This window comes from Crocuta crocuta, unplaced genomic scaffold (assembly GCF_008692635.1).
Source record: "Crocuta crocuta isolate KB4526 unplaced genomic scaffold, BGI_CrCroc_1.0 scaffold253, whole genome shotgun sequence".
NCBI lineage: Eukaryota > Metazoa > Chordata > Mammalia > Carnivora > Hyaenidae > Crocuta > Crocuta crocuta.
In genome coordinates, this window is record NW_027529451.1 from 1,669,485 (window position 1) to 1,687,690 (window position 18,206).

At 38.3% G+C, this 18,206-nt stretch overlaps 1 protein-coding gene across 1 annotated transcript in view; it reads right to left on the bottom strand.

Annotated features, from left to right (window-relative positions):
• The window catches only part of THRB (thyroid hormone receptor beta), a 393,077-nt gene that overhangs the window by 288,165 nt on the left and 86,706 nt on the right, over positions 1–18,206 (bottom strand). The window contains exon 2 of the mRNA XM_077760723.1: positions 9,543–9,639. The gene's annotated coding sequence lies outside the window, so the exon portion shown is untranslated. The remainder of the gene's footprint in view (positions 1–9,542; positions 9,640–18,206) is intronic.

An 18,206-nucleotide genomic window follows, 5' to 3' on the forward strand; every position in this document is an offset into this window, starting at 1 on the left:
TAATAAGCCTTTTATTATTATAAGCATTTCTGCAATACTTTCCATTTGCAAACTGCTTAACAATCAACTCTCCTCTTTACGTCTCACAAGAAATCAGATAACTCAACACTTGTTAGCTTTGTTTTACGGCACGGAATCCTCAGGCCCAGAGTTCAAAGAAATCAAGGGTTATGCAGCCAGCTCAGGCTTAAGACCAACACAGCTGCTCTGTTTTTATCCAACCTCTCAGTCAGGCTGCCCAGCTGCTTCCCGATCCTTTTACTGAATACATACATATATATGTATATTTTTTATTTTTAAACTCTTGGAATTAAGAAAATTATAGTAAGAATATTGGCCCCAATTCTCCATTTTTAGCATGAAAAACTCACTGCCTGGGCTTTTGCCAAGTGTTGCTGGAATAATTGTGGCAGATCTGAAACAGCCCACAGACGAATTCCCTCAGCTGGTAGAGAAGCAGAGATGAATGCCTGTGGGGACCATTTTGCCCAGCCTGTGTCTGTGGCAGCAAGGAGGGAAGGGGCATCCAAGGCAGAGTTCAGGTGTGCTCCTCAGCCAGGCAGAGGAAGCCATGAAGCAAGTGAGGCAGGTGAGTGGGCAGAGACGATGGCCTTGAGAAGCCTCTTGGGTGGTGTGGGGGCCAATGCGACTGCTTAGTGACATGGGTCATAACCATCAAAAGGTAAGGCTCAGGTGGCTCTGGCTTTCCAGTAGGGATTTTTGGGCCATTTTTTTCAGAAAATGGGTGGCAAAATTGGGTCAACAGCATAAAGAATAAATACAGCTTTGCTCTGGAAAGAAAAAGGTCTCGTGGGGAGATGTCCCTCTCTCTCTGGAGTCAGGCTGTTTTGTCTACCGTTCTTGAATAATGCCGTCATCCCCTATTTGTGGCAATAAAACTTTTATTATCCCACATCATCATTTCATAATGTCTGTGATACTCGCTATTAAATTCTTGTTAAAGTTTGTTTTTAAACTGTAATTTTGTGGCTCCATGGTATATGTGCAATAACTGCTCAAAATATTTCACTTTTATTTATTTTTTTTTTAAATGTTTTTTTTCTTATTTATTTCTAGGAGAGAGAGAGAGACAGCGTGAACAGGGGAGGGTCAGAGAGAGAGGGAGTCACAGACTGAAACAGGCCCCAGGCTCTGAGCTGGCAGTCAGCACAGAGCCCGACGCGGGGCTCGAACCCACGAACCGCGAGATCATGACCTAAGCGAAAGTCGGACGCTTAACCGACTAAGCCACTCAGGCGCCCCAAAATATTTCACTTTTAAATTACGTTAAGTGCTGCTGATAATACTTCTGTGAGTATTAAGAAAGACAATTGTCTCAACCTAGAATATGTATCTATGAACTGGGTATCCGTTTCCATTCTAATTCTGAACCGAATTAGTTTCTAGTATTCCATTTACTCCTCTTTAAGCAGACTGGATCCAGCTGGTTATTCCCTCATTTTCAAAAACAAATACTTCGTCCTCTTGTACTCTCATTTTCCCCAAACACACTTGCATCATCTCCCCATCATCATTATCAACATTAGTGGAGCACTTTCTATATGCCAGACATTGTCCTGAGAATTTACGTGTGCTACCTGATTTCTCTTCACAGCAGTAGTGGCAATTATTATGATCCCTATTTTACAGATGTGGGTACTGGGGTGCAGAGAATTCATACAAGGGCAGTCATATTGGATTTGGGCAATCTGGCAAAGCCAGTCTCCTTACCATCCTGCTCTGAGGCCCCTCCTCGTAGTCTGCTAAGTACGTTGCCTTTTCCAAAGCACTTTCATGTGCATCTTTTCACTTGATCCTTACAGCCATGCACAAGATTTTGTTTAAACTGGAAACCCCCTTTTTATTTCCTCCACATCTGGGGAAATTAATATAGCAATAATGCTATATTATTGAATTTATTGAAGGTTTTGCTATTTTCCCCCCAAATGTAAACTCTAGATTTAATTGAGAATTAATTCTAGATTTAATCTAAAGTAACACCGTGGGGCACTTAGGTGGCTCAGTTGGATAAGGCTCCAACTCTTGACTTCAGCTCAGGTCGTGATCTCAGAGTTTGTGAGATCAAGTCCTACATTGGGCTCTGTGCTGACAGCGTGGAGCCTGCTTGGGATTCTCTCTCTGCCCTTCCCCCACTCACCTTCTTGGTCTCTCTCAAAATAAATAAATAAACATTAAAAAAAATAAAGTAACACTATGGACTTCTCCATCTAAAAAATGTTAAACTTATTATCAACTAGAAATCACCCTCAAATTAGTCTCCATGGCTTCTTTTTTCCCATTATAAAGTCCTACATTTTTTCCAGGGGAATGTGCTGAACTCCAGCAGAAAGCGAGTATATTTAAATGTGTCTTAAGTTATAACTGACTGCATTTCAAAATCAAATAGTTTAGGCTTTACATATTTATAGTTATATGAGTAACATTTGTACTTATATGTCCAGATTTATATATTCCAGGCCAAATTCCAAAAAAGGATTTTGAGGTTTGGAACATACACTGCTTGGAATTTATATATACCTCTGTTCTCCTCTCTTGATGTGGAGAGTAAGTAGTTTATTCCACTTTTTAATATCTCTACTTATATTCACACAGTTTCTAAAAAGGACATATATGATAATGTGGCCTAGTAAAAACAAATGCTAAACTCCTCATTGAATTATTATTTCTTTTCATGCCTACTCATTTATAGTTCTTAAATATGCTGTTCTCAACTTTTGACATACCATCATTAAGGGGATTCTGAAAATTTTGTAGAAAGCAACTGAACTGAATTCCATAGGAATACAAATCATACAGATGCCATTATCTGGATGTATACACTGCTCTTGGGGCAAAGTGCTGCCATGACTTCTTTACTAGTGATGCTTAGGACATTACAGGGAGGTTCCTGGGAGAACAGATTAGCATTCTGCTGATCACACAGAGGCAATGGAAGTGTTAGAGAGGTTTACATACCCCACGTCACTTGCAGAAACAGGCTAGGTTCCCTGCTTCCTTATCATAACTTCCTCTGTCCAGGGCCTCACACCCCTGTTACAGTAAATGTTCCCTCCTACTGACAGTCATGCAAATACCCCTGCTGAACAATTAAAACCTCTCCAAAAAGCATCTTAGGGAAGCTCGGCTTAGTTTTAGCTTTGTGGCCCATCAATATCGGCATCAAACAAGCTCTAGGGACACCTGGGAAAGGACAGTGTGCAGACCAAGGTCAGAATACATTCCAGTGCTTAACCTAACCAGATGACATAGAGCAAGAAAGCTTTTCCAAAAACAGGCAGCTGCATTTCATCTTTGCATATTCGGACCAAGGAAAATAAATACCTGCTGTTTCAAACAGCTGGGTAGTTTGCTGGAATGCTGATGAATCACCAAAGTCATGGACAGTAGTGATGTTTTCCCCAGGTGGCAGGAAGACCCCATGAGGAGAGGTCCTCTACCTTGCTAAGAAACAAGGGCTTTCCGACCACTGAAGAACAGAATGATATAGGAGAGGGATCTGCCTTGTCGAATCATAAATCCAACCTTCATTTTGGCTAATGGTCCTTTTAATTCTTTGGGTTCAGGGCCCCAAAAATGAGTTTTAAAACCGGGAGTCCACTACATCTTTGGATTGAAAGGGAAAGAGAACTAACAGATATTAACTCCCAACTTGAGGCAGGCTTTTACATTATCTTATGATGATCACTAATGGATATTTTTATATTCCCATAACACCAAAGAGAAAGATGAGGCTCAAGAAAGTTAAATACTTCACTGAAAATTACCCAGAGTGTATAGTAGAGTCAGGATTTGGATCCAGGTCTATGAGATCCCGTGCCCATTTTTCTTGCTTCCTTCATGGGGATAAAAAGATATTTGCCTGGGGGATTTATGGGAAAAGATGTCAGTTTCAATATGACCCCCCAAAGCATACTTTAACATGCCTTCCTTAAGCTCAGGAGTATGGAAAAACACTCGTCATGCATGTTGCCTCCCTGGACAAGTGCACAGAGGTGATTCGTGGAGGATGAACCTGCCTGTACAAGAATGAGCACTTTTAGAGCTGAAGGAGGGAAGAAACTTGTTCTTAACCTTGGACTCTCAGTCTGGTGGCGTGAAGATGGGGGTTTCCCTAATTGCTGATGGAATTGTCCCAGTCCTGCCTGCCACCCCTTGCTACAGCAGCACGGAACTTTGGGTATGGGTATACCCCTTTCCTTTGGACGCCATTTCACTCAAAGAGCCTTCTGCTGTTTTCTTGAGCACTTTCAAATAAGACAATAGCATAACCTTCTTGGAAGTGATTTGACTCTTAAGTTTCAGGGAGCTTCTTTCTTTCACTCAAATAGGTAAGAATACAAAGCAATGAAACATCATCGATAGCATCAAGGCATTCAGCCAGGCATCTCCTGACTTACAGGTCACGCACTGCAGTTTAAGTGTGTGTTTGTGTATTAGTACACAAAAGTGAACACAACTCCTTCAGAAACCTTTAGTGATTGATATTACTCTTCATCTAATTTCCAAGTACCCCCCCCCCACCCCTCTCACCATTCNCCTTAGCATACTGATCAGAGGCTTTGTAAATGTGTTCTTTGGTAGGTCCAAGTGTGTTTCAACCAATGTCGGTGCACCTGGATGGCTCAGTCAGTTAAGCCTCTGACTTCAGCTCAGGTCATGATCTCACAGTTTGTGAGTCTGAGCCCTGCATTGGGCTCTATGCTGACAGCTGGGAGCCTGGAGCCTGCTTCCGATTCTGTATCTCCCTCTCTTTCTCCCCCTCCCCCATTAGCATTCTGTCTCTGTCTCTCACTGTCTCAAAAATAAACAAACATTAAAAAGAAAAAAAAAATCCAACCAGTGTATGGGATCCCTGGGGGAGAGCAGGAAGAAGCTGGAACTCTGTGGCAATTCATTTTTGGTATAGATGCCTCATGTGGCATGCCCCATGAAGTTCATCACACAGCTGACTTTCTGCAAAATGTTCACTAACTATCAGTGAGGAGATTGTTTTAAAAACTCGACCTGGGATATTCACATACAAAAGAATATATTTGGACCTTTTCCTCACACTGTACAGAAAAATTAACCAAAGTAGTTTATAGACTTAAATGTAAGAGCTAAAACTGTAAAACACTTAGAAGAAAATGTAGGAGGATATTTTCATTACCTTGGGATATGCAAAGACTTTTGTTTTGTTTTGCTTTTTTTTGCATTTCATTATTAAGTATAATTTATTGTCAAATTGGCTGACATACATGCAAAGCCTTTTTGGATAGAATTCCAAAAGCACTGGCAACAAAGTAACAATAAATTGGGCTTTATCAAAATTAAAAACTTTTCTGCTTCAGTGGACTTTCAAGACAGTGACAAGACAACCCACAGAAAGGAAGAAAATCTTTTTAAATCATATTTCTTATAAAGAATTCATATCGAGAACATATAAAGAACTTTTACAAGTCAATAATGAACAAAACAAGTAACTCAACTAGAAAATGGGCAAAGGATCAAAGCACACATTTCTCCCAAGATAATCTACAAATGGACAATAAGCACATGAAAAGATGCTCAACTTTGAGGGAAATGCAAATCAAAGACACAAAGAGATACTATTTCATAATCACTAGAATGGCTATCATCAAAAAGTAGATAAAAAGCGTTGACAAGGATGTGGAGAAAATGGAACCCTCATATACTGACGATGGGAAGGGAAAATGGCACAGCTACTTTGGAAAAGTCTGACAGTTCCTTAAAAGTTAGACATAGAATTACCATATAACCTAACAATTCTTCTACTAGATAAATAGCCAAGAGAAATGAAAACATGTGCACACAAACACTTATACAAACTGTTTCTGGCAGCATTATTCATAATGGCCAAAATTTAGAACAACCCAAATATCTACCAACTGGTGAATGGATAAGGAAAATACGTTATTACCCATGCCATGGCATATTATTTGGCAATACAAATAAATGAAGTCCTGATACATGGTCTAATATATATGAACCCCAAAAATATGATGCCAAGAGATTGAAGTCATTCACCAAAGGCCATAGGTTATATGATCCATTTTCATGAAATGTCTAGATTAGGCAGGAATGTAGAGACAGAAAGTAGATTAGTGGTGGCCTAGGGCTGGGGTAGGAGTGGGGGAGAAATCGGAAGTGTCTGCTAATGGATTTGTCTTTGGGGTGATAGAAATGTTATGAAATGGACTGTGGTGATGGGGGCACAACTCTGTGTATGTACTAAAAACCAGTGAATTGTACACATTATATGGGTGAGTAGTATGGTATGTGAATTATATCTCCATTAAGCAGTTACATATTTAAAAAGAAATCTCACTTCATACCCCAGTTCTTAGCTTTGGCTGCCCCTTAAAATCACCTGGGAAGACTTCTGAAATCCCAGTGCCCAGACCATACCCTAAACCAATTACACCCAAATCTCTCTGGGCAGGACGCAGTATTTTTTGCTTTCTTTGCCAGGCAATTCCAAGGTGCAGCCAGAAGTCGGAACATTGAGTTTCCCATTGAGGGGTAAGATGCCACAGTACTCACTTTACCTTAGAGATGTTTCTGCCTAGTGTTCTGTTGGATGACATGTCATCCTAGACACTTGCCAGGAGTTATCACTATGATGCTAATTGGCACCTTTCAGGTCACTCTCCAGAAAAGACCAACATTTATAAGAAGACACTGAGTGGGTGCCCTCATCTGGAAGTCACCCAGGATGGACCTTGTACTCTACTCAGTGGATACTTGAACTTCTGCTTTTCTTCTTCTTCATAGGTGATCTATATGTGATCTGTGGGTCTCATTTTTGGAATCTTTGTAAAGCAGGGTTCAAAAAGGTGCTCTGAAATAGGCTGCATGGAACTAAACCATTGACCTCATTACTTGAAGAGTTTCACCTTGGTCCTTTTCATCTAAAATCTCACAGTTTCAAAACTGTTAATTTATTGCTAGAAGAGTTCAATGCAGTGGATGGAAGGAACTTATCAATGGAACCTGGGACTGCTGTTTTGCTTGTTATCGGTACTGTTGGATGACCAGTTGCATTCCCTTTAAAAATGTATCAGTTGTGAATAGGGGTACATGTACCCCAATGTTCATAGCAGCACTCTCAACAATAGCCAGATCATGAAAAGAGCCTAAATGTCCATCAACTGATGAATGGATCAAGAAGATGTGGTTTATCTATACAAAGGAATACTACATGGAAATGAGAAAGAATGAATCTGGCCATATGTAGCAACGTGGATGGAACTCGAGGCTGTTATGCTAAGGGAAGTAAGTCAGACAGAGAAAGACAGATACCATATGTTTTCACTCATAAGTGGATCAGGAGAAACTTAACAGAGGACCATGGGGGAAGGGAAGGGGAAAAAATAGTTGGGGAGAGGGAGGTAGGCAAACTATGAGAAACTCTTGAATACTGAGAACAAACTGAGGGCTGATGGGGGTGGGGGAGAAGGGACGGGGGTGATGGGCGTGGAGGAAGGCACTTGATGGGATGAGCACTGGGTGTTATATGGAAACCAAGTTGACAATAAACTATAAAAAGAAAAAAGAAAAAGTAAAGAAAAAATAAAAATGTATCAGTTGTTTCTTTCCTATTCTTAAGCATAACTATTAATCAAAACACACGTTTATATGGTTTAAAAATAAAAATGACACATTCTCCAATCTAGAAGTCAGGAGTCAGAGCAGCAATTAGAATTTAATATAGGTAGTGATGAGTACTGGGTGATACATGAAAGTGTTGAATCACTATATTGTGCACCTGAAACTAACATCACACCGTATGTTAACTAACTGCAATCTAAATAAAAACTTGAAAAAAAAGAGAAAAGAATTCAACATAGAGACAGTCGCATTCGGTTCTATGAAGGAAAAAGTCTAGCTGAATATTTTTAAACATTTAGACACTGTTAATATTAATTAAAAGCTGCCATCAAGTTTTAAGTCAGTAGAACTTATTGAGGGCAAAAAAGATAGCATTTTGGGAGATTATGAATGTTGGATTTATAAGAGAAAAGAATAGTGTTTGAGCATTGGTGTGGCATTTTTGATGCTTTGAAAAGAGACACTCGAGAATGACCCATCAAAGCAATTTATTAATCTTGGATGTGATATGTAAATTGGTCATTTCGTTGCTTAGAGATTTGCTCTACATATTTGAAAGTAAATTCATAATGTAAAACCGCATCCAGCCATCAACTAGTACACAGAAACACTTTCCTCTGTCTCTTTTGCTTGGTCATCCTTTGGCACACAATAATGACTAAAACACAAAAGCACATGTTGCTTGCAATCACAGAGTAATTTTTATCAAGGTTAATGGGCACAATGAAGCTGGCCACTACTTGAATGTGCATTTTAATTTTAGCGCATTTGGCAGATCTCTTTTCATAAAGAATTGACCTCTCATCAATCCTACTTGAATTGACAGCAATTCTACTTTCAAAGGTGAAGGAGAGCTCATTTGGTCAACAGAAAGCAAGTTGCTGGTAGAGAAGTCATCTCTCTCGTCACCTCTCTCTTCGGTCATGCTATTGTAGTGGTAGCTTCTCCAGAAACATAATGAGTGACAACAAAATGATAATTCAAAGCCACAGGTATCCTTCTCTGTATTGTACTATAACTGATGACGGAGCAGTGGTCAGAATGGTGCTGGGTGAAAATACCTAGTGATGATTACCAGTAATTAACTTTTATCTGTTAAAAAATGGGATTGAAAACTACTTTACAAAGATGCCAAAATATGACTCACAGAAGCCTACATGCACAGTTTACCTGTGAAGAGAGAGGAAATCAGAAGTTCAAAGAGCCACTCAGAAGAGCATAATGTCCGTCCTCGGGACAAGGTAGGGCAAGAGGAAAATGTAGACCAACAAAAAGTCAGGTCATTGAAAATAACCAAAAGATTCCACAGATACATTTTTGCCAACGTTTCGCTCCCCCCAGTCTATGCAAAAGGTACACTGGTGGCAAAAATTACCAACTTGAAGTTATGACTCCTTCTTTCAGCTGATGGACACAATGGTGAGGAACATATTATCAAAAGGCGGAAACTGTTACATAATTTGGTCCTGAACAAAATGACAATGCAGGGCTCTTGTTCAAAAATTGGGAAGAATTTCAAGACGGTAACAGCAAGACTCTAACTAAACTACGCACAGGTTGCCGTCCATGCAGCCATCCCGGCCAGTGGGTTAGAAACAGGGACACCTGTACCCGGGTCTGTTGTCTTCCAGCTAGTCTAGCTTCTCTTGGCAGAACACACATATGTACGGACTCTACAGCTTAGGAATGACCTTGCGTCACCATCTCATTTATAGAAACCAACACCCAGAGAAATGAAATGACTTGTCTAAGGCCATGAGTTGACCGACAGAGCCAGCACTAAATCCCAGGTATCCTGACTCGCACACGGACATTCCTTCCCGTACACCAGGCTACCAGTCTCCAGTTTAAGTGTAAATAATTAGGAAATACTAACTACAAAAAAGGGGGCACAGAGGGGAGGACATTACCTCATCAGAACTTCCTCTTCAACTCTTCTGTACAAATAATGAAATGCGGTCTGAAACTCTGTTTCAAATTCCTTTTCTGAGTCAACTCTTCCACGTCCTAGGGAAAAGACATATGACAGTTTCAGACACCGAAGCAAATTACCTTTGCCAAGAGCTCACTTGACCCCTTGGAGTTAATGATAGCAGACCAAGGTGGTTTTTAGTGGATGGTTATGAGGCCACACGTTAGTAAACGAATCAGTGTTCTTGTACAAATATTTAAAACAATTCCGAGATAATTTGAACTTTAACACTGAGCTAGCCAAACCCATTTGTAATCTGAACCCAAGGTTCTAATAAGTTACTGCCTTTTGGATGTCCTTCAATGTGAGGGACATTTTTAGAAAGACTAGCACTTGAGTGGAAACAAAGACTGACATTTTCAACATAAACATGAGGCCTGGAGTTTGTTTTTTTTTTTTTTAATACAAAACATGATGCATGTGTCTTTCTTGCTCAGGTGCATGTGTAAATTTGGTACATCAAAATATCTGTTGCAAGGACACTGTCGTTAAACGATTCTGTACAAATCACATATAAAGGAAGCCTTAAAAGCTTATGAAAAACATCCAACCAGGTGATGAAAGAGTTCAAGGTAGGCTGGCAACAGCATGATGCAATAAAAAAAAACACTGTTCAGAGAGGCAAAAGACAGCTGCCAACCCCCCTCGACCAGGCACAGGTATTAGTACCAGATAGATCTCTAGTTCAAATCCCAGCTTCACATTTATTTCATTTGTTAGCCCTGGCTAATTCATCTGCTAAATGGGGTTGATACTAAAGCCAAACAGCTAGATCAGATGCTTTCTAGATGCCTCAGTGATCTCTGCAATCTATGATTCACACACCTTTAATATCTTATGGAATTGCCCCTCAGAATTTTTACTGGGGGGATTAAAATTAGTTTTGCTGGTCCAACGCATTCCATAGCTTTACGGTCTGTAGGTAGCAACAGGGAAAAACAAAATATTCTTTGGCTTGGATAAATTTTGGCATAATTATAGGTCTGGTGTGTGGAAAATGAGGGCCGGATGAAAATGGTGCAGAGACATGAGTAACCCAAAGAGTTTGAGGCTACAGCACTTACATCTCATTAACCGCCAATTACCGTATTTATAATTTAACACAAAAAGGAAAAACACAAATGGGGTTTTAAAAAAATCCCTTTTATCTAGACTTCAGTTTATACTTGGCCGCAAAAGGCAGAATTAATGCAATAGGTTGAGAAAGGGAGTAGTTAGATTGAGAAATGAAAACACTTTTGATAACATGTGAGGCTATAAAAATGGCTTGGCTGAATCTATTAACCAAAGATAAATACTACCCTGCAGGAGGAAAAGAAACAGCTTTTTCTGGATCATAAGGTCTGGCATGGTTTTAAAGACCTTGCTTTCACTAAAAATGTAACACATCCAATTTAAAGAGACATTTTTAAAAATTTGTGATTTCATAACACTTTTGCATCTGAAATCTTGTCTCTGTTCTGGCAAGACCATGTTCAAGACTTTCATCAAAACATTGGAAGAAAAATGGTCGTTAGTTATTTATCCGTGTGATTTCATTATTAATCTTCCTATTATTACTATTTCTATTATTACTGCTGCCTTTCTTATTACCACTCCCATTACTAATGCTGTTACTACTACTGCATCAACATCTGCATTTCTAAATGGCCATCTGATGGGAATCTTAATGAATAACACTTTATTGTTCAGCTCCTGAGTCTCTGGCTGGCTCTCTTGGGTGAGTCTATTTATTGTCTCTACCTCAGTGTAGTCCACAGGCCAGAGCTTTATCACCTGGGAGCTTATTACAAATGCCACCTATGGTATCCGAAGATCTGGGTTGGGGGCCAGGAATAAGTGTTTTAACAAGCGCACCCAAAGATTCTGATGCTCAGATTTGCAGAGGAAGTGACTCAAATGCCAGAGAACAGAGGAAAGAGGGATGGGAAAGAAGTGAGGAGGAACACCTGGAGCCACCACCTGCAGACTTGACCTTGTCTGCTTCAGGGCAGGCTGCCAACGCCAAGGAGAAGAAAGCAAAGTCTGGGGCAGGTCTGCAGTAAAGAGAGCTCTTTCCTGCCCCAAGATGTGGCTGCAGAAGCTCCTGCCTTCAGCTTCCAGCCTCCAAGAGGAGAGGCACCACCAGAACCCGGCTCCCCCCTCCCCGCCCAGGCACTGCTTGCCTCTTCTGCCTGCCAGATATTAATAATGACAAGACTCCTTATTTTTCATCAATGCAGGCAAGTCAGATGGAATTAGCTACGGCTTCTCAATTAGTATTTCTTAAGGTGTGAGGTTTATGCATTTCAGGGATTCAGTGATCCTCAGACCCACCAAACCAAAATCTCTGGGGCTTGTAGAAGGCTTTAAAAATCGATCCTATGCTGTGTCAAATTTGTTCTACTATTATTCTACTTGTTTGGCCTCACTTGAAACTTAGTTTGGGATGAGGTTTCAAAGTACATCATGCTCTAATCCATCTGTCTGTCCTCCCGCCCCTTTCCTTCTGTACTAATATATTCTCAATAACACAAGATAATTTTAAAAACATACACACAAAGAGGAAAAGAAACAATTACCTGTACTTCCATCACTCATTTTGACAGTTATATAAAATAAGAAATATTGATTAAACAAAATTAGGATATAAAATGATTACATAATATACATGAAGTGGTACCACAGTATATTTTTAACTTGTCACCTATTATTTTTTTTTACACAAATAGTTTATTGTCAAATTAGTTTCCACATCACACTCAGTGCCTATTATTAAGCATCTAGAAGCTTTAGTCTAGATTTTCTGCTTTATAAATACTCATAAGCAACTTTGTAAAAAAAATATTTTTGTACTCATTCCTGGACAAATGACCCTCACAGTCAAGTCTTAGAATTGGAATTTCTGGTTCAAAACTGGTCTTCCCTTGGAGTGCTCAACACACATTGCCAAACTGGCCCTAGAAAAAGAGTACCAGTTAAGAATCATACTAGCTTGTAAATTGGCAAAGCCATGTTAAAGACAATTTGGCAATCTAGATGTGGAAAACTCAGTAGATGCCTACTTTTAGACCTGGGAAGTCCACATGATGGAATACAACCTAGAGTGACTCTTTCACGATAGTAAAAGTTTAAAATCATCTAAATATCTATCCACAGAGGAACAAAGAGACAAATATAATACACCAGTTAAAATATATGAACTGGATCTATCTCTATCAGTCTACATCTGTCTCAAAAACATAATGGCATAACGTTACCAGGAAAAAATCTTGGTCAAAGCATACATATCGAAAGGAATTATTTATGTAAAATTTTAAAATTATTTGTCTTTTCCACCAGGTTGATATTTGCACTGAAGGTGCAAAACCAGTGGTGGATGGAACTGGCAACTTGGCCTGGATCAAGGCACCAGCATCAAATGTGTGAGTAGCCACTGTGCCTTCCACACGGTGCACACTTCAGGCTTACCAAAACCAAACAAGCCGGCTTCACTCAAGATTGTCCTTAATGAGGCAATAAAGATGAATTAATTAAATCTCAACACTTGGGCACTTTTTAAATAAAATACTGAGTGACAAAATAGTGTGAATACAGCACTTCTGTTGCATGTGAAAGTATGATCATTGAATTGTGAACTGAACTACCTGCTTTCTTCATAGAACATCATTTTTGCTTGAAAGGTTAAGAGGCAACTTATGGTTATTTAGACTTGGGTGTTTGGCTGACTTTTTCTCAACAGTGGATGAAGAGCCTGCTACTTCAAAGAAAATGACTGACAGTATTTTTTTGTTAACGATAAGATTTTCCCCTTTCAAATGAAAAATAGAATTTTGGAAAACTTATATCCACCATTGAGTGCTTGACAGATTCCTAATACCTAAAGACTTCTCTGAGATCATCGGAGATGTAGTAAATGGAATCTTGAATACTGTATAACAAAATATAACTACATCTGCAAGATGTGCATTACCCAGCAAACAACTATTTTCTAAGTGGTCAGTGAGTGATGTTACAAGACCATGAATGGGAAAAAGAGCCACTTCAAGTGCAAGATAAATGAATAGATTTTAATGTAATAAAGTACAAAAAGTTCAGTGATAATGGGTTTAGATTACACATTTCAACTGCCTGTTTAGAAACTACCGCTCGTTGCATTTTTTGGTATACTATCAAAGCAGAATTTGTGGTTATCACAAAAGGCTATTAAAATACCCTTCCCTTTCCCAACTACGTAACGGCTTAAAGATTGATTTTCTTCATATTCTTCAGAAAGAAAGCATAGCACAACACAATGAAATCAGAGGCAGGTACAAGAATCCGGTTGATGTCTTTAGGCAAGACATTAAAGAGATTTGCAAAAATGCAAAATGATGCCACACCTCTCAGTAACTTTTTTCCTTGGAAAATGTAGTTGTCATAAAAATATTACTTATGTTGACATGTAAAGAGTTTATTATTGCTCTTTTAAGTGAATTACAAATATTTAAAATTTTCTGTTTTAATTTCTAATGCGGTAAACATCCCAAATATTAACTGACAAAAATCCTTTGGAGTTCTCAATAACTTTTAAGAATGAACCCAACCAATTTGAAAACTCTCCGTGGAGGGAGAAGATGTACAAATCTGTTATATTATTTTCGACACTTTTCTCTATGTTTGTAACTAAGGACAAAAGAGTGAAAATGCCTACCAGCAGCATGTGAGGATATGCATGAGCCTATATTCTTACCAAACCTATGAATTATCATTAAAGAAACAAACATGCCTTGTGAATTTGAGAGTAAGAAATTGTTACGTCATGATTTTAATTTGTCCCTCTTTCATCGTGTGAGTTTGACCAATTTTATATATTTTACTGTTGATTTTAATTTGCGTGTTGTCCTATTGCTATTCATTTATTTACTTGTTCATTCAACATATATTTGTTCAGCATCTTATATACACCACGCTTACTTCTAGGTATACCTGGACTATAGCTGTGAACAAAAAGGTCTATTGCAGGCGTTGGCACACTGTGGTCTGTGGGCCCACTTTGTCCCACTTTCTGTTTTTGTAAGTAAAGTTTTATTGGAATACAGTCATACCTATTTCTTTATGCACGGCCTATGGCTTCTTTTGTCCTACAAGAGGAGAGTTGAGTAGTTGTAACCGAGATTGGTGTCTGCAAAGCCTAAAGTATTTACTATTTGTCCTTTACAGAAGAGGTTTGCTGGCCTCTTGTGAAAAAAATTCTTGTGAATTCTTCTTCTTCTTTTTTTCAATGTTTATTTATTTTTGAGAGAGAGAGAGAGAGAGCTTGTGAGTATGCAAGTGGGGGAGGAGCAGAGAGAGAGAGGGACAGAGGATCCGAAGGGGGCTCTGTGGTGAGAGTGCAGGGCTCAAACCCACCAAACAAATCCTAAGATCATGACAGGAGCTGAAGTCAGATACTTAACCAATTGAGCCACCCAGGTGTCCCTGGTCTTGTGAACTCTATAGGAATACTGTCGCTTTCCTTCATAATTGTAAGACTGCTTTATATATTTAAAAAAATTTTTGTCCTGCAGATGTTTTCCCATCATGCTTATGGTCTTTTAATTTTGTTTGTGATTTTTTTTTCATTGCATAGGTATTACATTGTATGTTGAAACTCGATCAGATCTTTTCTTTCGATATAATTGTTCTTAACCTTTGGGAGTATTGATTTTTAAATAAGTTACTCGCTAGTTTTGCTTTTCAATATATTTTGCATGAATTTTTAAATTATTTTGTCATATTATTGAAAGAATCCCTTGATGATTCTGATTTCAGATGCATTAGATCGTTAGATTACATTGGGGAGAATTTAATGTCTAAAATATTGATTTCTTTTGTTGAGGAATAGAGAATATCTCCTTGTTAAATCTCATCTTTTTGTAAGTTATTTTATATATTTTTTTCCATGAAAGTCTTATATATTTATTTTTATATTTATTCCTAGTTATTTTTCATTTTAGGGTTGCTGTTGTCATATCTGGGTTTTTTGTTTATTTTTTAATTGATTATGGCAATAAGTACTTTATCTTGTGTATTAATATTTATAAGTACTGCAGAGAAAAATTTTGTGAAACTAACTTCTTGACCATTCTAATAGCTTTTATTTTCAGTTGATTCTCTTAAATTTTCAACATAGACAAATGGTGACTTTTTTTACATCCTCTTTCTAATAATCACCTTATCTAACTTTTTCCTTTTCACTATATTTGCTAGATTTTTATACACATAATCAATAAATTTGTAATCCTCTTGTTTCTCATTTTAATGAAAATACACATAGAATTTTGTAACTGAAAAACTTCTTTGTTTCAAATAAATAATCTTTATCATTCTAAGGAAATAGGCTTCTATGTCTCTTTTGTTGAGAGTTTTCATTGACAATGTATATTAAATCAAGTACTTTCTGAACATTTCTGACATGATACAATTTTTCTCATTTAACTTATTAATAAGATGATTTATATAACAAAATCAGTTTTCTTTAATAGTAAAACTTCTTGTGTCCTAAAGAATCAACTATTTTGATGAGGTTTGTTATTGTTTTTATGTTTTGCTAGACTGAATTTGCTCATAAATTACTTGAGATTTTTCAATCTATAACGTTGATTTATAAGGTTCTGGTATCATCTTTGCTAGGACTGCCCTGTACTATAAAAGAAAAAGGAATGGGAATAGCCACATCTTTTTTCTATTCCCATAATAGTTTACAGCTGTTAAGATTTATACAAATTTAAGTCACAAAGGGGTACACAGAATTAAGATCAAGTACAAGTTTCCTCCACTAAATAATCTAGAACATTATCATATAACCAGGCAGTTAAAAACAGCAACAACAACAGCAGAGTTAGATTTAGATCTTAATTTCTTGTTAAACAGGGGCAATCGTGAAGTGACCCCCACTCCTCTAAGTAACTACTTGTAGATAAAGGATGAGGTTCTCTTATAAGCATTGAATTAACACTTCTCCTAGGTCCATGGGAATAGCCACTGGATTGAGACCAATGACGGAGCTTAATCCACGATATTAACACGCCCGAAGAAAGAAAAGGTCAACTCTCACACTGTGGTCACTTTAGTAAACTGAGCTCAGAGAAAAAAACTTTGCCAGTGGTAATTGGGTGCTGTTGGCAGGGAGGAGACACAGAATCCAAGAGCTCTAAAGCATCCAGTTATGAAAAATGTATTCCATAGTGATGGTGTAGACATTTCCTCAGGCCTCCCCATGCCCTGCAGAAATGTCCTTCAAGATTATGGCCCCTTGCTGATTCCATGTACACACACCATCAACTTTTGGCTTACAGCTTCAGCAGTCTCTGCTGATTGTAGAAAAGTTAGCGGGAAGTGCCTCAACTGCAGAGCAAGAATTTTTTTCTGCTGGGAAACATCACCGCTATGTTTTCATGCAAGATTCATTTCCATGGGTATCTCTAAGGGATATGTATGTAATACTAGACCCACCAACTGAAACTGCACTTCTTTCTGATTTGAAATGCTATTAAGTTAGTGAGGCATTTTTAGATAAGTAATATCAAATATATCCTAATTTATAAAAGAATTAAATAATTTGCTAAAGTCTGTGCTTTGAGCAAATCACATACAACATGTCTTGACAATCTATCCATGTGGATAGATCTGGACCCTCTTACTGGACAGTTGGGTTCTGTTTGGCTGGATAATTCCAATGGCATTTCCATTCCATGAATCTATAGGTCATTCCATCTAACTATGACTTTCTAACATGACACAGGAGGATTTATTAAAGGAGTTATCATTTGGCTCTCATTAACTTTTCCCTGAGGTTATTTTTTTGCCCATTAGCCAGAGATATCAAAGGAGCCTAAAACATTTCTAATTCCCATTCTGGGTGAAATTTGGTATTGATGAAAAACTATTCTATACTTAGTTCTCATAAGGGAATACACTGATAATAACATATCAAAAATATTTGACCCATATGCAAGTTATTTGTATCAGTAAGGCACATCATTAAAGCTATGAGTTTTTTGCATGGTTAAAAATACACCATCTTTAAAAAATAGAAAGAAATCAGTGAAGAAATGGGCAGAAGACATGAACAGACACTTCTCCAAAGAGGACATCCAGATGGCCAGCAGACACATGAAACGATGCTCACCATCCCTCATCATCAGGGAAATACAAATCAAAACCACACTGAGATACCACCTCACGTTGGTCAGAGTAGCTAAAATGAACAAATCAGGAGACTCTAGATGCTGGTGAGGATGTGGAGAAACAGGCACCCTCCTACACTGCTGGTGGGAATATAAGCAGTATGGAGGTTCCTCTGGTAAACAGTATGGAGGTTCCTCAAAAAATTAACAATAGAACTCCCCTATGACCCAGCAGTAGCACTGCTAGGAATTTACCCAAGGGATACAGGAGTGCTGATGCATAGGGGCACGTGTACCCCAATGTTCATAGCAGCACTCTCAACAACAGCCAAAACATGGAAAGAGCCTAAGTGTCCATCAACTGACGAATGGATCAAGATGTGGTATATTTATACCATGGAATACTACATGGCAATGAGAAAGAATGAAATCTGGCCATCTGTAGCAACATGGATGGAACTAGAAGGTGTTAT